Here is a 12,986-nt window from a genome sequence, read left to right as displayed (position 1 = left end):
GGAATGGTTCCGGATCATTTTGGGTATTTTTGGAGTACCGGGAGGTTACCGGAACCCCTCGGGAAAGGTATTGGTCCTCATGGGCCATAGGGGAGAGAGATGGGAGCCCACAAGGGGTGGCGCCCCCCCATGGGCTGTCTAAATTGGACAAGGGGAAGGGGGCGCGACCCCCCTTTCCTTTTCCCATCTCCTTCCCCTTTCCCCCTCCATGAGAAGGAAAAGAGGGGGGGGGGCGAATCCTACTAGGACTAGGAGTCCTAATAGGACTCCCCCCTCTTGGCGCGCCCCCCAGGGCCAGCCTTCTCCCTCTCCCTCCTTTATATACGTGGGAAGGGCACCCCTTGGAAGCACACCATTTGTTCCAAGCCGTGTGCGGCGTCTCTCCCCACGGTTTACTCCTCCGGTCATATTCTCATAGTGCTTAGGAGAAGCCCTGCGCGGATCACATCACCATCACTGTCACCATGCCGTTGTGCTAACGAAACTCTCCCTCGACCCTCTGCTGGATCAAGAGTTCGAGGGACATCATCGAGCTGAACGTGTGCTGAACTCGGAGGTGCCGTACGTTCGTTACTTGATCGGTTGGATCGCGAAGACGTTCAACTACATCAACCGCGTTAAACTAACGCTTCCGCTTTTGGTCTTTGAGGGTACGTGGACACACTCTCCCCCTCTCGTTGCTATGCATCTCCAAGATAGAGCTTGCGTGATCATAGGATTTTTTTTGAAATTGCATGCTACGTTCCCCAACATGAAGTACATCATCACTTTGAGAAGTATGTGATAAGCACGAGCTCCCCCTAAATTTGTGCATTATTTAAAATTTTCTTTTGAATGCAAATGCACAATTGATTAGGATCATGGGTTACTCTTCCATGCCACATACATCTTGGTGGAGCGCTCAAAATGATAGAATATGAAATATGCACTCATTACCAAGACAAGATATGAATGATCATACATGAGAGATAGAATATCATCATTCAAGCATAAACAATAAAGTATGATATGATCAAGCACATGATCATATAAGTATCACACACACACAAGAGTAGAGTATCAAACGAGCAAACAAATAAAGTAGCAAGAGAGGCAAAATAAGCAAAACACACACTCTCTCGAAGCCTATGATCTATACACTTTCTTCCCCTTTGGCAACAAGTTACCAAAAAGCTTGAAAATGCATAGTGCTATGCGGCTCTCTAAGCACGATCTCCGGGAGCTCCGGAGTGTGAAGGTGGCGTGGAGAGGAGTCCTGCAACGAATGCATCCGAAGAGGTCTGTGGAGCTGGTGGAGTAGCAACTGGAGGGACAACAGAGGTTGTAGCTGCTGGTGCTGATGTAGTAGCCCTTATGTCACTGACTGGCACAGCTACTAACTATCAGCGTCCTGGGAACGGGGGTCCCCAGACTTGACTGCCTGCGGCCCACGGCGTGACTCCACCAGCGGCCCTGTACGGCCCATCCTCACCAGCAAACACTGAAGACCCCCGCGAGGGGCCCAGCCTCGCGAGGTGGACGACGCAAGACCTCCTCGGGGGCGGCCTCACTAGGCTGGCTCGCGAGGGGCGGAGAGATCAAGGCAGGGGCACCTCGCGAGGTCCCTGTGACGCAAGCCATGACGACCAAGGCCAGGCGGGCACCAGGCAGGCGCCAGCGCGCGTAGTGTACTCGTTTCCTCTTTGGTGCTAAAGAGGCAAGCGCAGGCGAGGAGTCCCAAGGCATCAGGCAAAGGTTTCCATATCGATGCAACGAGACCAAGACCAGCAGGACAGCAGGACGAAGGTCACCACGGAGCCCAGGACGGCGTCATCACCAGAGCCTTTGGCAGGCGAAGACCAGCTTTAGTCAGGATAACTTGTACTAGTTGTCTCCCTTCAAATTTGGCCGTTGTTGGATCCCTTCCCGCTCAATATTTGGGAAGAGGACCAGGGCCTCTATAAATAGGACTAGCCACCACAGTAGGAGGCAAACTGATCCAAACTCAAATCATCCTCATCCACACAAGCTCACCGAGCACAAGAACACCTCTCCTCTCATGACGCTGTTCTTCCCTTGTACTTATTCATCCTCAGCCCAAGAGGCAATCCACCACACCACACTGGAGTAGGGTATTACACCACATCGGTGGCCCGAACCAGTATAAACCCCGTGTCCCTTGTTCTGCGAGTTCGACATGCTGAGCTTTGAGATCGTGGTGAGCGCGTGAGCTAGGGGGAGGAGAGATCTTCGTGCACACCCCAGAGTTCGAACCTCAAAGGTTTTGCCGGAACCCGAAATCCGACACTGACCTTTGTGCCCTAGGCACTCTCTGAAAAGCTTCATTGGTAGCTCTCCCTCTTCTCTCTTCAGCTTCATCCTGGAGTTGCTCAACTGTAGTCTGGATCTCTGTGACCTTCAAGTCTAGATCATAAAACTTGGCTTGATGATCCTCTCAAGACTCTCTTGATTTTCAGTCAGGGTTGTTAATCCTTTCTCAACTCTGACAGTGGCTTCAAGCAGATAGCCCAGCTGATCCTACTTGGTCTTGAGGTGAGCAGTTGAAGCATCTAGAACTTGTGAAGATTGTGCTTTCTTCTCTTCTTTAGCTTTCTCCCTCTTCTCCAGAGCCTCTACTGAAGTAGGATGTGTAGCATCTGTGACGACTTCATTGTCTTCAAATTCAGGCAACAAGGGAAGGTGCTCCTTGTCCAAAAGATATGTGCCTTTGCCCATCTTGGAGTAGATGAGCATCTGAATGTGTGGAGCATATCCACATGATCTCTTTTGATCAGCTGTAGTCCTCTTGATTGTCTCTACAATCAATGTCATCACTTTGAACTTCTCTGATATGTCAAACATGTGTAGTAAATTGATGGAATGTCCTCTTATCATCCTGTCATCTCCAGACTTGGGCAACAATGTGTGCCTGAGGATAGTCTTGATTGTGGGCAGTCCAGACAGCAGATAGTACACAGAGCCAAACTTGTGAGTATCCAGGGCAGCATCAGGAATCTCCTTGTACATGTGTGCCATGGAGTTGTGTCCTTTCATTGGCTTGGCATACACATCTGTGTCATCCTCTTGCTCTTCACGGGAATTGATAAGGCTGGCCCACTCAGCAACTGTAGACTGGTACCTAGTACCCTCAGTCATCCAAGCAATTTTACCATCTGGGTAAAACTGTGCTGTGGAATAGAACTACATCACCATCTCATCATTCCACTTGGTGGGTTTCTGGCCAACAAATTTGTCAACTCTAGTCAGTCTGAAGCTATCATGAACTCTTGGGAAGTGATCTGCATTGTTGTCAATGTAAGTCCAGTCAACCCATCTCATATCCCTGACTATGGGCTTCTTGTCCAGGAGCACAGTCTCATAGAAATCTTGTTGTTACTTTGTGTGGAACCTCTAGTCTACAGCACTCCTCCTTCTGGTGGCATATGGGTCTATCTGCCTCCATAGCCTGAAACCTGCATCCTTCCTTAGCTTCATATTCTTAGCCACAGGATGTGTATCATCATGATCTGGGATCTTGGGCTTCTATTTTCTAAGCACTTGGGCTTCTTCTTCTTCTTCTTCCACTTCAGGCACTGGGGCCTTGTTCTTCTCAGCAGCTGGTATGTTCCTAGTTGATCTCTTGGGTGCTGTAGGCTTAGAAGCTTGAGCAGCATCAACAGCCTTGGGGGCAGTCTTGGGCTTTGATGGAGCAGCCCCTGAATTGATGGCATCCCCCATCAACTTCTGAGCTTTGGGAGCTGGTGCAGCATCTTCTTCATCCTCTTCCACATTTGATGAATGCTTCTCAAATTTAGCCACAGGGTCTACAAGTCTGCACCATCTTCCACCTTTTATTTCCTTCTTTTCCTTTCCAGCATCACTTGCTGGCTGGGCCTTCTCTTGACTAGATGCTCTAACTTTTGACATAGGCTTCCTCTGAGCAGGAGCCTTCTTCTTCATCCCTGGCTTGATGCCAGCAGCAATAGCAGCAACTTGCCCTTTCTTGATCAACTTCTTCTTGGAAGTGACCTCTTCATCAGCAATATAGTCTTCATCTTCTGAATCTGAATTCCTTTTCCTCCTCTGCCTAGTAGCAGCCTTAGGCAGGTTGCTAGGAGTACTTCTGCTCATATCATCATAGCTATCAGGACTAGAGCCCTCACTTAAGTGAACCTGTTCCTCAGACCTGTTTTGGCTGTCACTGTTGTTTGACATGGCTGAAAGCTGAAAGCTGACCCCTAACTCAGTGGTGAACTCGCTACGGCGACTGTCGGCGTCCTGGGAACGGGGGTCCCCAGACTTGCCTGCCTGCGACCCATCTTCACCAGCAAGCACTCAAGACCCTTGCGAGGGGCCAAGCCTTGCGAGGCGGACGACGCAAGACCTCCACGGGGACAGCCTCACCAGGCTGGCTCGCGAGGGGCGGAGAGATCAAGGCAATGGGCACCTCGCGAGGTTCCTGTGACGCAAGCCATGACGACCGTGGCCAGGCGGGCGCCAGCACGCGCAGTGTCCTTGTTTCCTCTTTGGTGCTAAAGAGGCAAGCGCAGGCGGGGAGTCCCGAGGCATCAGGCAAAGGTTTTCATATCGATGCAACGAGACCAAGACCAGCAAGACGGCAGGACGGAGGTCACAGTGGAGCCCAAGACGGCGTCACCACCAGAGCCTTTGGCAGGCGAAGACCACCTTTAGTCAGGATAACTTGTACTAGTTGTCTCCCTTCAAATTTGGCCGTTGTTGGATCCCTTCCCGCTCATTATTTGGGGAGAGGACCAGGGCCTCTATAAATAGGGCTAGCCACCACCGTAGCAAGGGACGGATCATTCGGATCATCCTCATCCACATAAGCTCACCAAGCACAAGAACACCTCTCCTCAGGAGGTTGTTCTTCCCATTGTACTAGTTCATCCTCAGCCCAAGAGGCAATCCACCACACCACACTGGAGTAGGGTATTACACCACATCGGTGGCCCGAACCAGTATAAACTCTTGTGTCTCTCGTTCTTTGGGTTTGTCGAGCCAGGCCTTGCGATCGCTGCGAGAGCGAGCTAGGAAGAGAGAGATCTTCGTGCGCACCCCAGTGTTCGAACCTCAAGGGTTTTGCCGGAACCCGAAATCCGACATTTGGCGCGCCGGGTAGGGGTGCGCCGAAGCTTTCCTTCCATCGATCCACGCTCCGCCACCGCAGCGCCTTGCTCCATGGCCGACGTTGCTCTTCCGGCTACAATAGCGGATGCCCATGGCAGGGCCAGGGGGCTCAGAGCCTTTGCCCCTGCCCTGCGGTGGGTGCAGTGGCGCCCAAGTTCAAGCCGGAGATGCCGCCAGGCTACGATGGTGCGGCGGACCCGTCAGCATTCCTGCAGGCGTATGAAGAGGCTGTCCTGAAGGCTGGGGGCGATGACAAGGTCATGGCCAACTGGCTTCCCATGGCCCTCACTGGTGCGCCGCGCGCCTGTCTGCTCAACCTCCCAGGATCCATGGTGGCATCTTGGGAGGAGCTGCGCAGCCTCTTCGTGGCGCGTTTCGCGGCACCGGCGCCCCTTGATGTCGCGGCCCTCCTCGGCGGCTCGCAAGCGCCGCCCTAGGACCGTCACACCAAGCCGTTCTTTCGCCAGATCGGCGCCACCTTCGCGTGGCAGGGGGCTCCCCCGGGATGGGCGGCGCCCAAGGCCGACCTAACCTTCGACTCGGGGATCACCCTGTCACCACCATCGGCTCGGGCGTGCTCCCAATGCTTTGCACGCCCACCATCTATAGCGTGGTCGTCACCAAGACCCTCATCGACGGCGGCGCCGGCCTCAACGTGCTCTTCGTGGAGGATTTTAGCCTCCTTCACGTACCGCTCGAGCAGCTCTGCCCCAGCAAGCCCTTCTCCGGGGTCAGCGGCGGCTCCTCCAGTCCCCTGGGGCAGATCCGCCTTCCCGTGACCTTCGGCACCCGCGACAACTATCGCACTGAGCTGATCGACTTCGACATCGCCCGTATTAGCCTCCCATACAACGCCATCCTCGGGTACCCAGCTCTAGCTCAGTTTATGGCGGCAATCCATCCGGCCTACAACCTCATGAAGATGCTCGGGAGCAGGGACGTCCTCACCATAGTTGGAGATACCAAGGAGGCTCTGGTGGCGCTCAAGCTTGCCCTCAAGACCGCCGCGACAGTGCGACCGGCTGACAAGGCCACCTCTAGGGTTAAGGAGGCCGCGCCAGCCAAGAAGAAGCAGTTGTTCACTCAAGATCGGGCAGAAACCAAGCAGGTGCCGGTCGAGGAAGATGGGTTCTCTGGAGTCACCTTCACCATAGGTGCCAACCTCGACCCAGATCAAGAGGAGGCATTGGTGAAGTTCTTGCGTGCAAACAAGGAAGTATTCGCCTGGGAGCCCAAACAGCCGGTAGGGGTCCCAAGAGGAGTGATCGAGCATCACTTAAGGGTGTGCCCCAATGTGCACCCTGTGAAGCAGAAGGCGCGGTGACCGTCCACGGAGAAGCAGTCCTTCATCATCCAGGAAACCCGCGAGCTGGAGGCATCAGGTGTCATTCGCGAGGTTCGGTACCCCGAGTGGCTGGCGAACCCCGTCATTGTGCCAAAGAAAGGAGGGAAGGAGTGCATGTGTGTCGACTTCACCAACCTCAATAAGGCCTGTCCCAAAGATCTGTTCCCGCTTCCACGCATCGACCAGATCATCGACTCCACTGCAGAGTGCGACCTGCTGTGCTTCCTGGATGCGTTTTCAGGCTACCAACAGATCAAGATGGTGGTAGAGGATGTGGAGAAGACGGCCTTCCTGACCCCGTGCAGGGTGTATTGCTACACTTGCATGTCGTTCGGGCTGCGTAACGCAGGCGCGACCTTTCAACGGCTATTGCATATCGCCCTGGGTCAGCAGCTCAGGAAGAACGCTGAAGCCTACGTCGACGACATTGTGGTAAAGTCTCGGGAGGTGAGGACTTTGATCTAGGACCTGGAGGAGACCTTTGAGAGCCTGCGCCAGGTGGACTTGCGGCTCAACCCAGAGAAATGCATGTTTGGAGTCCCTTCCGGCAAGCTGCTGGGTTTCCTCGTGTCCCACAGGCGAATCGAGGCCAACCCGAAGAAGGTCAAGGCGATAGAATACATGAGCCCACCACAAACCCTCAAGGAGATGCAGAAGCTTGCTGGCTGCGTGACTTCGTTGGGGCGCTTCATCTCCAAGCTGGGAGAGCGCGCCCTGCCATTCTTCAAGCTGATGAAGAAGAAGGGCCCATTCGAGTGGACCCCGGAGGCTGACCAAGCGTTTCAGGACCTCAAGAGATACTTGACCAGCCCTCCGGTCATGGTGGCGCCCCACCCTCTCGAGCCACTGGTGCTCTACCTCGCTGCCACTCCATACTCAGCCAGTGCAGCTCTGGTGGCGGTTCAGGAAGAGCGCTAGGCCAAGGATACGTCGCGCCGAGTCACGCCCCCGGCCGGGGTGATGCAAGACCCGAAGGACACCGCGGGGGCTGTAGCAACACCAATGGATGACCCAGCTCAGCAAGACAGCGTCCTTGGGACCGCAGAGGCCCCAATGAGCGACCAGGCTCTCGGGGTTCTACCACTTCAGGAGGCGCCTCAACCTCCGACAGACGTAGGCCCCGTCGGCTCGCCCGCCCTCATCGAGCACCCAGTGTATTTCGTCAGCACGGTACTGCGGGATGCAAGGGCACGGTACCCCATGCCTCAGAAGCTCTTGCTCGCGCTCTTGGTGGCCTCGCGCAAGCTACGACACTAGTTTCAAGGTCACCCAATCAAGGTCGTCCCGGCCTACCCACTGGAGAGGGTACTCAGGAGCCCCAACGCTGCTGGAAGATTCGCCGAGTGGAATATCAAGCTGCAGGCATTCCAGCTGGAGTTCAGCACAACCAGGGTCATCAAGGGAGCCATGCTCACTGACTTCATGGCAGAATGGACGGACGCCCCGGAGCTTGAGGCAGGTGAGGATCAATCCCTCTCGCTGGGAAGTTGTAACGCCCCGGATCCGATGCGCCAGGTGTCACCCAGTTATTTGCCACCGTTGCCATGTCATTTGCTTGCGTGTTGCATTTTGCCATGTCATCACCTGCATTTCATCTGCATTTTTTCAAAACTTGCTTGCGTGTTTGCTTGATGTTTGAATGTATTTTGCATCAATGCCATGTTCAACTTGTTTTGCTCATATCTTCTAGGCTGTAGCTCCGAACTAAATGAACTTTATATGAAACTTGACTAGAATTTAGTGTAGATCATCTTGGTGCATTTTAACTTGCTGTTTAACAACTTGAACATAAGGTTTATTCAGATCTGGACTAATTTCAAAAATTTGCATATGAGGACTTACCAGATTTGTTATATGTTGTTTCCGGCCTCAAAACTTGCTTTGATATGTTCTTCTTGTATGCATCATCTCTTGCCATGAGTAGCTTCATATATCCTTTGTTATGCATCATACTTGGTTGAGAATCATGTCTTGTTACGTGTTGTGTGTTTACCATGTTGTTTGCTTCTTTCCGGTTGTGCTTCTTCTCGATAGTTCCTGTTTCGTTGCGATCGTGAGGATTCGTTCGCCTACGCTTGGTTCGTCTTCGTGGCTTCATATTCTTCATGGACTCATTCTTCTTCCTAGCGGGATTTCAGGCAAGATGACCGTTACCCTGGATCTCACTACTATCATTGCTATGCTAGTTGCTTCGTTCTATCGCTATGCTGCGCTACCTATCACCTGTTTTTCAAGCCTCCCAAATTGCCATGATAGCCTCTAACCTTTTCACCCTTCCTAGCAAACCGTTGCTTGGCTATGTTACCGCTTTGCTCAGCCCCTCTTATAGCGTTGCTAGTTGCAGGTGAAGTTGAAGATTGCTCCATGTTGGAACATGTTTATTTGGGATATCACAATATCTCTTATTTAATTAATGCATCTATATACTTGGTAAAGGGTGGAAGGCTCGGCCTTATGCCTGGTGTTTTGTTCCACTCTTGCCGCCCTAGTTTCCGTCATACCGATGTTATGTTCCTTGATTTTGCGTTCCTAACGCGGTTGGGTGTTATGGGGACCCCTTGACAGTTTGCTTTGAATAAAACTCCTCCAGCAAGGCCCAACCTTGGTCTTACCATTTGCCTATCACCTATTTCTTTTCCCTTGGGAGTCGCGCTCCCGAGGGTCATCTTTATTTTAACCCCCCCGGGCCAGTGCTTCTCTAAGTGTTGGTCCGAACAGAGTAGACTGCGGACCCCCCTCGTGGAAACTCGAGGTCTGGTTTTACTCGTAGGATGTCTCATCCGGTGTTGCCCTGAGAACGAGATATGTGCAGCTCCTATCGGGACTGTCGGCACATCGGGCGGCTTTGCTGGTCTTGTTTTACCATTGTCAAAATGTCTTGTAAACCGGGATTCCGAGACTGATCGGGTCTTCCCGGGAGAAGGAATATCCTTCGTTGACCGTGAGAGCTTATAATGGGATAAGTTGGGACACCCCTGCAGGGTATAAACTTTCGAGAGCCGTGCCCGCGGTTATGTGGCAGATGGGAATTTGTTAATATCCGGTTGTAGTAAACTTGAAGTAAACTCTTCTAAAATACACCAACCGCGAGCGTAACCGTGATTGTCTCTTTTCGGGGTTGTTCGAGAGGAGGAAATGGTTTTTGGGTTATGTTTGACGTAAGTAGGAGTTCAGGATCACTTCTTGATCATTTCTAGTTGACGACCGCTTGTTAAGCTCCTCTTCTCGCTCTTGTTTCGTAAGTTAGCCAGCATACATGCTTAGTCGCTGCTGCAACCTCACCACTTATCCTTTTCATACCCATTAAGCTTTGCTAGTCTTGATACCCATGGTAATGGGATTGCTGAGTCCTCGTGGCTCACAGATTACTACAACAACAGTTGCAGGTACGGGTTCTGCGATGATCATGACGCGAGAGCGATGTTACTTGTTTTGGAGTTCTTCTTCTGCTTCTTCTTTGATCAGGGGATAGGTTCCAGGTCGGCAGCCTGGGCTAGCAGGGTGGATGTCGTTTGAGCTTCTGTTTGTGTTTCATCCGTAGTCGGATGTTGATCTCTTGTATGATATTGTTGTATTCTTGGGGCGTTTGTGCCTTTTGTATCTACCCCCATCTATTATGTAATGTTGATGTAATGATATCCACCTTGCAAAAGCGTTTCAATATGCGGGTCTATCCTTGGTGGGACCTTCGAGTTCCTCTCGGATAGGGTCGCATATTGGGCGTGATAGAAGTGAAGCACCACATGGCTGGGTTATGTATTTCGATGGCGCATTTGCGCGCCAGGGCGCGGGGGCTGGAGCAGTGCTCATCTCACCCACTCAGGGCAAGCTCTACTACGCCATGCAGCTCTGCTTCCAGCAGGGTGAGAAGGTCTCCAACAACATAGCGGAGTACGAAGGCCTCATAGCTGGCCTCAAGGCTGCGGCGGCCCTGGGGGTGAAGCGCCTCACCATCGGGGACGACTCGCAGCTTCTCGTCAACTTCTCCAACAAGGTATACGAGCCGAGGGACGAGCACATGGAGGCATACCTCGTGGAGGTACGCAAAATGGAAAAGCAGTTCTTAGGCGAATTGCAGAACGTGCCCCGTGGCACCAACAAGGAGGCCGACGACATCGCCAAAAGAGCATCCAAGCGACTACCCCAAGAGCCTGGCATCTTCGAGGAGCGGCTCTTCAAGCCATCAGCAGCACCTCCACTTTCGGGGCCGGCGCAGCCTCGGGAGGAGCTCCCCCAACCACCTGCCTCGGGAGCCCCGGCCTGTGGCCCGACCTCGGGAGCGCGCCTACTCTTGGCGCTCGAGCCTTAGGAGGGGTGCTGGACCAATGAGTTCAAGGAATACCTGGCGCAAGGGAGGCTGCCGGAGAAAGAGGAGGACGCGGAGCGCGTGGCCTGACAGGCCACGGCGTACTGCATCCAGGATGGTGAGTTATACAGGAAGCGGTCGAATGGCGTTTCCCTGCGTTGTATCTCCAGGGAACAGTGGAAAGAGCTGCTAACTGACATACATGGCGGAGACTGCGGGCACCACTCATCGTCACGAACCCTCATCAGCAAAGCGTTCGCAGCGGGTTCTACTGGCCTACGGCGCTCAACGACGCGACTGAGCTGGTGAGGTCCTATGAGGCCTGCCAATTCCACGCCAAGCAGATCCATCAGCCGGCTCAGGGCCTCCAGACCATCCCGCTCTCGTGGCCATTCGCAGTCTGGGGGCTGGATATCTTAGGCCCGTTTCCCTGAGCGCGTGGGGGCTACTGCTACCTCTACGTCGCCATCGACAAATTCACCAAATGGGCAGAGGTAGAAGCTGTCCGCACCATCCCGGCCAGATCCGCGGTCAAGTTCATCAAGGGTCTTGTGAGCCGGTTTGGGGTCCCCAACCGCATCATCACCGATAACGGCTCGCAGTTCACTAGCAATCTCTTCAAAACATATTGTGCTAATCTTGGAACGCAGATCTGCTATGCTTCAGTGGCACACCCCAGGAGCAATGGTCAGGCTGAACGCGCCAACGCGGAGGTCCTGAGAGGCCTCAAGACCAGGACCTTCAAGAAGAAGCTCAAGGCCTGCGGCAAGGGCTGGCACGATGAGCTCCAGTCTGCGTTGTGGTCCATCCGCACCACCGCCACCAAGCCAACAGGCGAGACCCCGTTCTGCCTCGTCTACGGAGCAGAAGCGGTTCTCCCTCATGAGGTCAAGCATCGCTCCGCACGGGTCCTGGCGTTCGATGAGGCGCAACAGGACGCCATGCGGGGGATGGACCTCGTGTTGGGGGAGGAACGCCGCTGTGAAGCCACGCTTCGGGCGGCAAGATACCAGCAGGCGCTGCGACGGTATCACTGTCGCAGCATCCGCTCCAGGACGCTCGAGATGGGTGACCTCGTCCTAAGGCGGGTGCTCTCTAGGGAAGGGCTGCATAAGCTTTCACCCATGTGGGAGGGCCCGTTTAAGGTCGCCCACGTCTCCAGGCCTGGCGCCATGCGCCTGGAGATGCAGGACGGGGTCCCCATCCAGAACGCCTGGAACATCAGCACCTCCGGAAGTTCTACCCATGAAGAAAGGCCCGACGCCTGTGAAGCAAGGCCTAGTGGCTGTGAAGGTCTCCCCTCATGACACTCTCACATAATAATGAGTGGGAATGTACACGCCTCGGAGTCTCAGGAGTGCCGCCCTCAGGCCTCGGGGGCTCCCTCCCATGTCCTAGTGGCAGCACTTAGCTCCGTGCTGGTGAGAAGATAAGAAGACTAGACTAGGTGCCGGACGCGGCTTTTCATTTCCTTTCCATAGTTGGCTTGCCCCTCTTTAATGAAAATTTGCTTTCTGATGTTCCTTGCCGACTTGGTTCTACCTCCTTTTGCCTCTGTTTTGCCCTCGGTTCCTTGTTTCGACCTGTACTCTGCCTTGCATGCCTCGCGAGGGGGCTGGACAGGTGCCCTCGTGAGCATTTTTCCTGTCCTCGTGGGCATTTTTCATGTTCTTCGCGAGGCACGCTCGTTCGAGCTCGCAAGCTGGCGCACCTCTCTCAATTCGTGCCCCTCAGGTATCACGATGCAAAGCGCTAGGTCATGGCCGGCTGCGCTTGCGGCCAGGGCTCGGAAGAATAAGAGTTTCCTAACGAATTTTTGTAGTTCCTAGACGCCTCCCAAGCCAAGGAGGCCTCGCCAGGTACTGGGAAATGCGCGCCTCACGAGGCGAAAACTACTTCGAGCGTGTCAAGCTAAGTTATTTCTACATGCCTACATAAAATGTTGATGCTGCAACACGGCACAGGAACAATAAACATAGCATAGAAACTTGGAAATCATGGTTCGTTGCACGCCCCTACGGGGCCCCATACATGGCTCTCTCAACGCAGGAAGAAAAGGAAGAACGAAACAAAAGTGGTGTGTGCCCCTGCATCATTTCGCGAGGATGGACCCATGGTGCTCTCTTGAGCTCAGCCGGACCCCTCCTCGCGCTTCACCGGAGCGCGGCGACGAGACGCCCCGCTGCCACCCTCGAAGCGGGCGCGGCG

The sequence above is a fragment of the Aegilops tauschii genome, chromosome 2 (genome assembly GCF_002575655.3).
Source record: "Aegilops tauschii subsp. strangulata cultivar AL8/78 chromosome 2, Aet v6.0, whole genome shotgun sequence".
Taxonomy (NCBI): domain Eukaryota; kingdom Viridiplantae; phylum Streptophyta; class Magnoliopsida; order Poales; family Poaceae; genus Aegilops; species Aegilops tauschii.
The sequence above is the reverse complement of the archived record's forward strand: the minus strand, read 5'-3'. Positions refer to the sequence as shown.